Source organism: Lepidochelys kempii, chromosome 16, assembly GCF_965140265.1.
Source record: "Lepidochelys kempii isolate rLepKem1 chromosome 16, rLepKem1.hap2, whole genome shotgun sequence".
NCBI classification, from domain to species: domain Eukaryota; kingdom Metazoa; phylum Chordata; order Testudines; family Cheloniidae; genus Lepidochelys; species Lepidochelys kempii.
Genome location: NC_133271.1, coordinates 20,525,368 through 20,534,003, shown reverse-complemented (window position 1 = coordinate 20,534,003; position 8,636 = coordinate 20,525,368). Strand labels below are relative to the sequence as shown.

The 8,636-nt window shown below is 49.8% G+C and overlaps 1 protein-coding gene across 1 annotated transcript in view; it reads left to right on the top strand.

Moving 5' to 3' along the window:
- Positions 1 to 873: 873 nt before the first annotated feature.
- The window catches only part of FAM163B (family with sequence similarity 163 member B), a 58,058-nt gene continuing 50,295 nt past the window's right edge, over positions 874 to 8,636 (top strand). The window contains exon 1 of the mRNA XM_073313996.1: positions 874 to 1,351. The gene's annotated coding sequence lies outside the window, so the exon portion shown is untranslated. The remainder of the gene's footprint in view (positions 1,352 to 8,636) is intronic.

The window sequence follows — 8,636 nt, the reverse complement described above, 5'->3', positions numbered from 1 at the left end:
TACTGGTTTAGTTGAAGTGGTACCACTTTTGTGTGTAGACAATGCCTCAGCTACACTGCTGTGAAGCCAGAGTAACTCCAATGGCCCCTTGGAGTGAATTCACACAGGGAGGGGGTCTGTTAAATATGAAGAGGCTGTTTTTCACAGTCACTTTTGAGAGCAGAATTACAGGGGAAGTGCACCTTGGGCAAAGGCAGATCAGGCACTCTAGTGGCCATGGGAGCTAACACCAGAGCCCAGGCCCCTCCACTTCGTCAGGGCCATGTGATGTGGGGCAAAACTACCCAGTGCCTTGTGAATTCCCTAAGGAGGGGCAGCTCTCAAAGCTGCAGTGGCATGGGGGTTCAAGCCTCCCAAAGGTGTAGGGGTAGCTGTGTCAGGGGGGGGGGGGAGGAGAAAAGCCACGGGAAGAGAAGCTCTCCAAACTGCAGAGTGACGAGGAGAAACCACCCCAAGGTGCTTCAGAGCCAGGCAGGTCTGTTGCAGGGCAGAGCAGTGCCAGCCTGTTATTTAGCACGCTGTGGCCAGCAGGGAGGGCTGGGGAGACAGCACCCCAGGGGCAGGGCAACTACTTAGGGTCTTTGGGGGAGGGCCAATTTCCCTAGCGCCCTCCCCCCACCCCCAGCTCGCCCCCTTGCACTTAGCACAAGCCAGCACCGTCCTTGGAGCCAGGGGATCCTGCTGCTCCCTTTGCACAGGTGGCAGGGGGGAGGGGCGCCGGAGCAGACCGGGCTTACTCCAGCTCCCCCGCGCTTGCAGCCCCCCAGCGCGTGCGCCTTGTGTCTCCCCCCAGCCCCGGGGACTGGGCTGGCGCGCGCCAGCCAGGGGCCGCGCGCGCCTGCAGCTCCGCTCTCCATGCCCGGGACTAGCGCTCAGGCGGCAGCGAACGTCCTCCAGCATCAGCACCACGGGGAGCATCCTCCTCCCTCCCTCCTCCTCCTCCTCAGCACCACGGGGAGCAGCAGCCGCGGCAGCGCCTCCGCGGCTGCTCGTCCAGGGCGGGTTGTTTTTGTTTTGTTTACACGCGTTTCTTTTCACGCAGCCCCCGGCGCGCTCCCCTCGGAACTTCGCCGGGAGTAGAGGAGGGCGCCATGCTCCGTAGCCACCATGGCCTTGGTCTGATTGGCGGGACCTGCCGCTGGTAGCAGCGCCTGGGCGGGGAGCGAGCGAGCGAGCGAGCGTGCCCCCCCTCCCCCCAATTAAAACCACCGTCTTCGGGACGACTCGCGTGCAGTTAGGTTGTTTTGTTTTCTAGTTATTTGGTGGTTGCATTGATGCTCTCCAAGCTGGAGGCTTTGCGAAGGGAGGTCCTCGCCTGAAAGAGATCAAGGCACAATTCCAATGTTGAAAGGTAAGAGTTGGGGGGGGGGGGAATTGCAAAGGCTCTTTGATTTGCAACCAAATCATCTGCTCCCTTTGGGTGCCCTTCTCTCTCCACCCCTATCCACACCTCATCCTTCTCCGTGGTCATTTGCCCTTACAGTATTTTCTTTCCATACTACTTCTCATTCTCTGGCCCCCACCCCACCCCCGAGCACTCCCCCCACACCTCTTCCTCCATCCAAACCTGTTTTTGCTCCCTCCTCTTTTAAACAGCTCTAATGCCAGCGGAGGGAGTGATGCTGCTACTGTGGACTCCTTTAGATTTGACCCCTAATCCACAAGGCTTGACGGAGTACATGCAGGGATGGTAGTGGGGAGACTCTAGCCTTGTTGCAATACAGTTGTGAACAGCAAGGAGGTTGGTGAGGGGAGTCCCCTGATGTTGAATGGATTGAATAGGGACAAGGGAGAAAGGATTGTACACTATGCCTGCTCAGCCCGTGTCAAGGAAACTGGTGAATCCTCCCCCATCCCACCCCCGAGAGCGGAATGAATTAAAAAATCGGGAAGCTCAACATGGTTTTTGTTGTTTTTGTAAAATGCAGGGTCATTAAATCGGCTCTCTGGGTGGCAGGAGGGAAACCCGCTATATAAGTACACAGGTCCCATTATTAGCTACTCTGGGGCTAGCTCTCCCTCTCTCATACTCTTTAGTGACAGCTGCAGGAGTCAGAGTGGATCTGAAGTTGAATTTTTCTCACTCGCCGGACAGCGATCTGCCAGGGCACTCCAGTAGGAACCACCCACTCAGGCAAAGCATTTGTCCCCAGGTAGAGCTCCATCTCTGGATGCCTGGGGAAACTCTCAGGTGCATTCACATGGGTTTCTATAGATTGTCCCAAACCCAAGATATTAAGATAAACAAACTTCACTGCTCCCAAGTGGAGAAACAGGTCAGAGAACTGCAATCAAAGGACATAAGTTTAATATGACAGAGAAATACAGAGCTGGATGCAAGAAAGGTGATGGCTCCAGTATCCGTCTTTTCTAAGCATGTTTGACTAACAATAACAAGACAGACCAGGTGGGTGAGGTATTATCTTTTATTGGACCAACTTCTGTTGGTAACCCAGACATGCTTTTGAGCTACACAGAGCTCTTCTACAGGCTTGGGAAATGTACTCAGGGGTGAAACAGATAGTTTAGCATAAGTCCTTAACACATATTCCAAGGGACCACTGAAGGTTAAGTGACCCATTAACTCCCCTGTAGTCATAGGATAAAAAGGGGGTTAGAGGGTTACAGATTGTTGTAATGAGGCATGAATCCAGTGTCTCTATTAAAATCAGGATTTTTCAGTGTCTAGAAAAGTTATGCATTTAAACTGCCAGTAGGGTGACCAGATAGAAAGTGTGAAAAATCGGGATGGGGGCAGGGAATAATAGGCACCTATATAAGAAAAAGCCCCAAATATCTGGGCTATCCCTATAAAATCGGGACCTCTGCTCACCCTAGCTGCCAGGCTCATCTTTTGAAAGTGTTGTGCAGGTTTCCTTTGAGGATGAGGACTGGTAGGTGGGATATAGATTGATCACTTTCACAAAGCAATCACTTTATATATTTGCTGATTTGGGGGGCATGAGGGAAAAAAGGGGGAAACAGCAACAATGCACTTGTCTCTTTGTGTTTTCTCAGCCATGAATTCAGAGTATAAATAAAATTAGTTCCTTAGTGTGTTGCCTACTCATGTCCAAAAGTTAACAGCTGCTGTGATTATTAACTAGGCTTCATTTTGGTTCACGTTGGCATTTAAATTAAGCATTCTGAATCATTCCTGTCATTGGGTCCAATTCTGTTAATCAGTTGCAACCCTCCACCCAAAACTCCAGTGGTTCTGAGACCAGAATCTAGCCCAAGGTCTCTACCCTCAGAAGTTTACAGACAGAGTAACTTTTTCCAAAGTGCGTAAGTGACTCTGATTTTCAGTGCGACTTAGGCTCCTAAAGGACCTGGGCCAGATTTTCAAAGGTGTCTGTGTGCCTAAAGATGTAGAGAGGCACCGAGCAGGATGCACAAAAGCATCTATACCTAACCTGCTTAGATTCTTTGTAAGTTCCACCGGGCAGCTAAATGCCTTTCTATATCTGACCCTTGGGCACTTTTGAAAATTTGACCCTAAATACTTATGGTCCCATCCTGCCTCCATGAGGCAGTTTTGCTGCTGACTTCAGGTTAATCGAAGTCATTCCTACATAACTGAGCACAGACTCAAACCCCTGGTCTTCGCATTTGGCTATAAATTGCTGACAGGCAACAATGTCATATTGATAAATAGCTATGACTTGCTACATTGTGCCATACCCTCATAACAGTGTCACAGATAATGATACAGTCAATAGCGGCATGTAGGTGGCTGGCGTCCTGGGAGATTTGGCTTTTAAAGATGCAACTTCTTAAATCTTTAAGAAAGGGTGGGTGACAGGGTGTGTGTGTGTGTCGTGAGATGAGTACGCATGTGGCATGTATTTTGCTCACATTTTGTTCTGTTTCCTTGTTTATTGCTTTTCCCTCCTGGCAGATAAGTGTGGTATGTCTTTACCCTCTGACTGAGGGGGGGAAATGTATTAAAGCAATACATTTCAGCAGAGAGACCTGGGATTCAGTGATTCGTGTAGACCAAACTCTCGTCCACACTGTATGGGGTGGTCTCTCCAGACTGAGACTGAGGGTAGGTCTACACTACGCTGCTAAATCCGACCTAAACTCGTAGTGTAGACCAGGGCTGAGGTACATTGGGCAGGGCAGGGAAACCTGTCTTGCAGAGCCTGTGCTGTACAAGTTCTGAAGATAAGGAACTTACAAGCGGGCCACAGGAACCTCTAAAGCAATGGAATCATTGCAATAGCACAGAAGTGATCAGATTGCCCGAGATGACTGAGAGACATCAGGACCCCCCCGCCCCCCAAAAAACATTCTTTTCCACCCCTTGCTCTCTGAAAGGTTTCCTGAGAAAATGACATGCCAATACTGGTTTCAGGCCCACTAGCTTCTCCTCCTGGCCATTAGGAAGGTTAAACATTTTTAGCAGACCACACAGTTATCAAGGTGATGACCAGGGGCGGGATGACATGCACTGCTAAAGAGAGAGTCCAGTGGCGTGCAAGAGCTGTATATTGTCAGAATCACGAGGGCAGGCTCCAGAAGAAGACAACATGTGATTAGGGCCACGTGCTGGAGAAGGGACCATCTAGAGATCACATAGGCTAATCCACACAGCCCTGCAAGATCCACCAAACTGAAAGTGATGCCTGACAGCACTTTGCCTATTGCTGAGCTGCTGCCTTGTTTGGCAGGGTCAGTGTTCTCATCTCTCTTCCTGCTACATTGATTGTTCCTCATTTGGACTTTACTGTGGTCTTTTTGGAGCTGTGGCTCCTTGTTATGAGTGTATTCTTACTTAGAGCTTCAGTACTGAGAAGGTGGATTCCAGGAAGAGGTAGACAAAACCAGTTCAGGTAAATGTTGCTTGATTTCTTTATGTTCATGGCATACAAACACAGAAGTTAGATAAAAACAAATACTTTTCCTAGAAGGCTGCAACCTAATGCTACGTTATTCCTTAAAATTCAGAACAATAACACACAAACCTAAAACCAGAGAGAGACAAAACAGACTGCTCCCTAATACAGCGAGTGTACAACTCACTCAATCTTACTCTAGGCCAGCTGTCTCCAGACAGATTCCGATCTCAGGCTTCTCTACAGAGCCTCCTAGCATGCATGCAGGACCAGAAAGCCCCTTACAAATGAAAGTGACAGCCTGCAATTATGACACAGGTTTCAGTACCCCACAGTTTCTAGGCTTTGTGGCTTTTAGTAAGCTTTGTGTTCGGGCTGGGATTTTTGTGCTTGGGAGTAAAAGTCAGTTGGATTTTGCTTCCCCACCCTCCCTACATTTTCGTGCATACTATTTTCTTACTTGAGTTGGTGTAAAGCTCTGTGTAATTGGCAGCCCTGCCCCTGCACTCCTGGGGGACTTTTGCCTGGTTAGGGTCATGGTATCACATACTTCTCCTTCCTCCATTTCTCAGCATGTTACGTGGGTTTTCTTGCCTGCAGTTCCTCTCAAAGGGGCATCGAATCATGCTCACTGTAAAGAGTGAATACCATGAAGATAGAAGAAGGATGACTCAGGCTGAGGGGGAAGCTGTTTATTTACTCTCGTGGATCCGATGCCGTTGTCTCTTGCTTTTCAGAGTTTTTATTTTGAATGGTTTTCTGGGTTTTTTCTCTATCCTGTTCTGTGTGTATGAATAGGTGGTTTTCCCCCACCCAACTCCAATCAGATCACGCAAATGGTGGGGGCGGGGGGGGGGTTGAGAACTTATCCCCGTCCTTGGGTTTGGTTTCGTTTCGAAATGAAACAACACAGAAGTAGCCTAATTTCCCCCCCACCCCGCCCTGCCCCAAGCCCTGCCTGTTCCCATGGTTCCTCCCTGAGGGCTGTTTAGCTCCTGGGCTGCTCTCTCTTCAGTGCCACCCCCACATTCCTGATACGCAGCTGGGTAAAGAGTCCCCTGTGACAGAGTGTCAGCAGAACCTGCCAAACCCTTTCCAGCAGGATCAACACCTTTGTTTGCTTGGTAACATGCTGATTGATTCCAAGATGAAGAGTGGAGCCCTTGTGTACAGTCCTACAATCAGACTAGAGATGTACAGACAGCTTCTAAGCTGGAATGATATGGTGACACATTTGGTCAGCACAGGATTGCGTAAAGGGCTCTTCCTCCTTGTGACAAGCTCCGACTTCCTTCTCTGCTCCACAGCTTTTATCAAGGAGACAGAATCTTGTCACACTCCATCTACAACAACATCTGACAATATCCAACTTGCCCTGGGTGTCTTTCCAGAAATAGTTAGGCCCACAGTATGCACAGATGACATCTGGATGCATTACTGTCGAGTTCAGAAATGTTCAGTAAACAAGACGGGGATCTATTGTTTGAAGGTTATTTTCAGAGACTCCTATCAAGTGATCCGCCCATGCAGAGGGGAGAGCCTTAATGGCAAGGCGATAATTGCTTTTTTAAAGTACACTTCAGAAAAGAGTCATTAGAAACCCAAGGGAAAGCTGCAGCCAGCATTAGCCAGACCAAGGGCCTGATCCAAGTAGCATGGAAGTCAAGGGAAGTTTTTCATTTACTTCAGTGATGGTTGGATCAGCCCACAGGCAGGTTCATATAATTCTGAAAGGGAACGTGCTGCTCTCGGACATATTGAGGGACAGAGTGGAGTCTGTCCAGGGTCCAAGCGTGAAAAGACTCCTCGGATATTGCAGGCAGCACAGTAATACTAGAATCAGTGTGTTAAGGCAAGAAACACAATTCTGCTAATGCTCTGCACTCGGATACAGTAGCAGCTCTCACTTAAGGCTCTCACAGCACTTTAGAAATGTTAAGTAGGCCTCGCAAAATCCTAGAAGGAAGTAAATATTATACTTAATCCTCCCTCAGCGTGAGGGGCTGGACTAGAGGACCTCTTGAGGTCCCTTCCAGCCCTATAATTCCCTGATTATTAACCTTATTTTACGGATAGGGAAATTGTGGGCCCCTGAGGTTAAGAGACTTGCCTAGATTTTCAGGCAGTGAACAGGAACCAGGAGTCCTGAAGTCCAGTCCCCTCTCTAACCACTAGCGATCACACTTTCAGCTGGAGTAACAACTGGAGGCAGACATATGACAAGACATATTCCTCTCTTGAGTCAGAGATACCACAGAGGTCATAGGAATCTTCTAAGACCTGTAGCATGTGCAGGGAGCCCTTTATCTGATTTTGTCCCCAGAATACGAGGTTTGAGGAGACAAACATCTCTTTTTTGAGTTGGATTGCTTTACCACTTCCTACTACTCCTGAGAGAGAGGAAGGATTAGATCTCCCGCTGAGCCAGGTTAGTCAGACAATGTCACAGTGAGCGTCCATAACGCTGACAAATCTCCAGGCTCGGATCATAGACTCATAGAGTTTAATGCCAGAAGGCACCAGTGGATCATTTAGATGAGGTAAGTTTTCGAGATATACCACCGATGTTTTGCTCCCAGTGCCTCCATTGGGTTATTGGTTTGTTTAATTTTTCACCACTCCCAGTTCAATGAATGCAACTTTAATAATCTCCATTCACAAAATAGGGCGGGGGGGGTGGAAGGAATATTTTCAAAAACAAGGCTTCTTCCTTGATCCAGATGCCAAAATGTTTCCCAAATTCTGCAGAAGAGTAGGGATTTGATTCTGGCATCACCTACACCAGCATCACACCAATATAGCTCCATGGCCTTCAGTGAAATTACTCCTGGTTTATCCTGGTGGGAGGGTGAGCCAGACCAGGTCCATTTGTAATTTCATGCAGTTGAGAACAGTATGAAATAGTGCCACGTTTGCCTGCCTATTACAGCAGTTTTGCCTCTATGTCTAAGGACTGGTCTGGACTTGTCAGTTGGGGGTGTCTATCACTCTGCTAGGCTGGCAGAGTTATCTGCGTCCAAACAGGGTTCCTAGCTTACCTGAGTATTCTGCGACCCGGTGGTGGATTAGCCACTGGGCCAACAGGGCCCAGACCCAGGGACCCAGGCCTATTGGGGTGCCCCGTAAAAATGGGTGCCCCCGTGCCCCGATCTGCTCTGTCTGCCCAGCACTCCTGCCGGGGAGTGGGGTCGGGGTATGGGAGCTTGCCCCATTCCACCCACCTGGCACTTCAGCTGGATCAGGGTGGAAGGCCTTGCCCCGCTCCACCCAGCGCTCCAGCCGGGGAGTGGGATCGGAGCACAAGGGCTTGCCCCATTCCACCTGCCCAGCACTCCAGACAGGGAGTGGGGTCAGGGTGCAGGGGCAGGCCACTGTACCCCGGCCAGAGCACCAGGCAGGCAGAGCATGGCAAGCCCCTGTGCCCTGACCCCACGCTCCCTGGCAGCCAGGAGGGTGGAGTGGGGCAAGCCTCCGCACCCCGACCCCATTTCCCCAGCAGCAGCAATCAGCGAGGGGCAGGGGGACTGCAGGCGGAAGGGGTAGGGAGGTCCCCCACTTGCTCTGGCTCAGGGGCCCCACAAAACCCTAATCCACCCCTGCTGCCACCCACCAATAAATACTCCATTTTAAGATTTGGTTGTTGAAATGCTGGTGGTGTCACAAAGCCTGTATCCGATTTATAAAGCCAGACCCTCAGCAGGTGTAAAGGAGCATAGCTCTGTTGCCCAATGGAGCAATGCTGATTCACTCTAGCTGTGGGCCTGGCTTTCGGAAAATGCTGATTCTTACCCTACA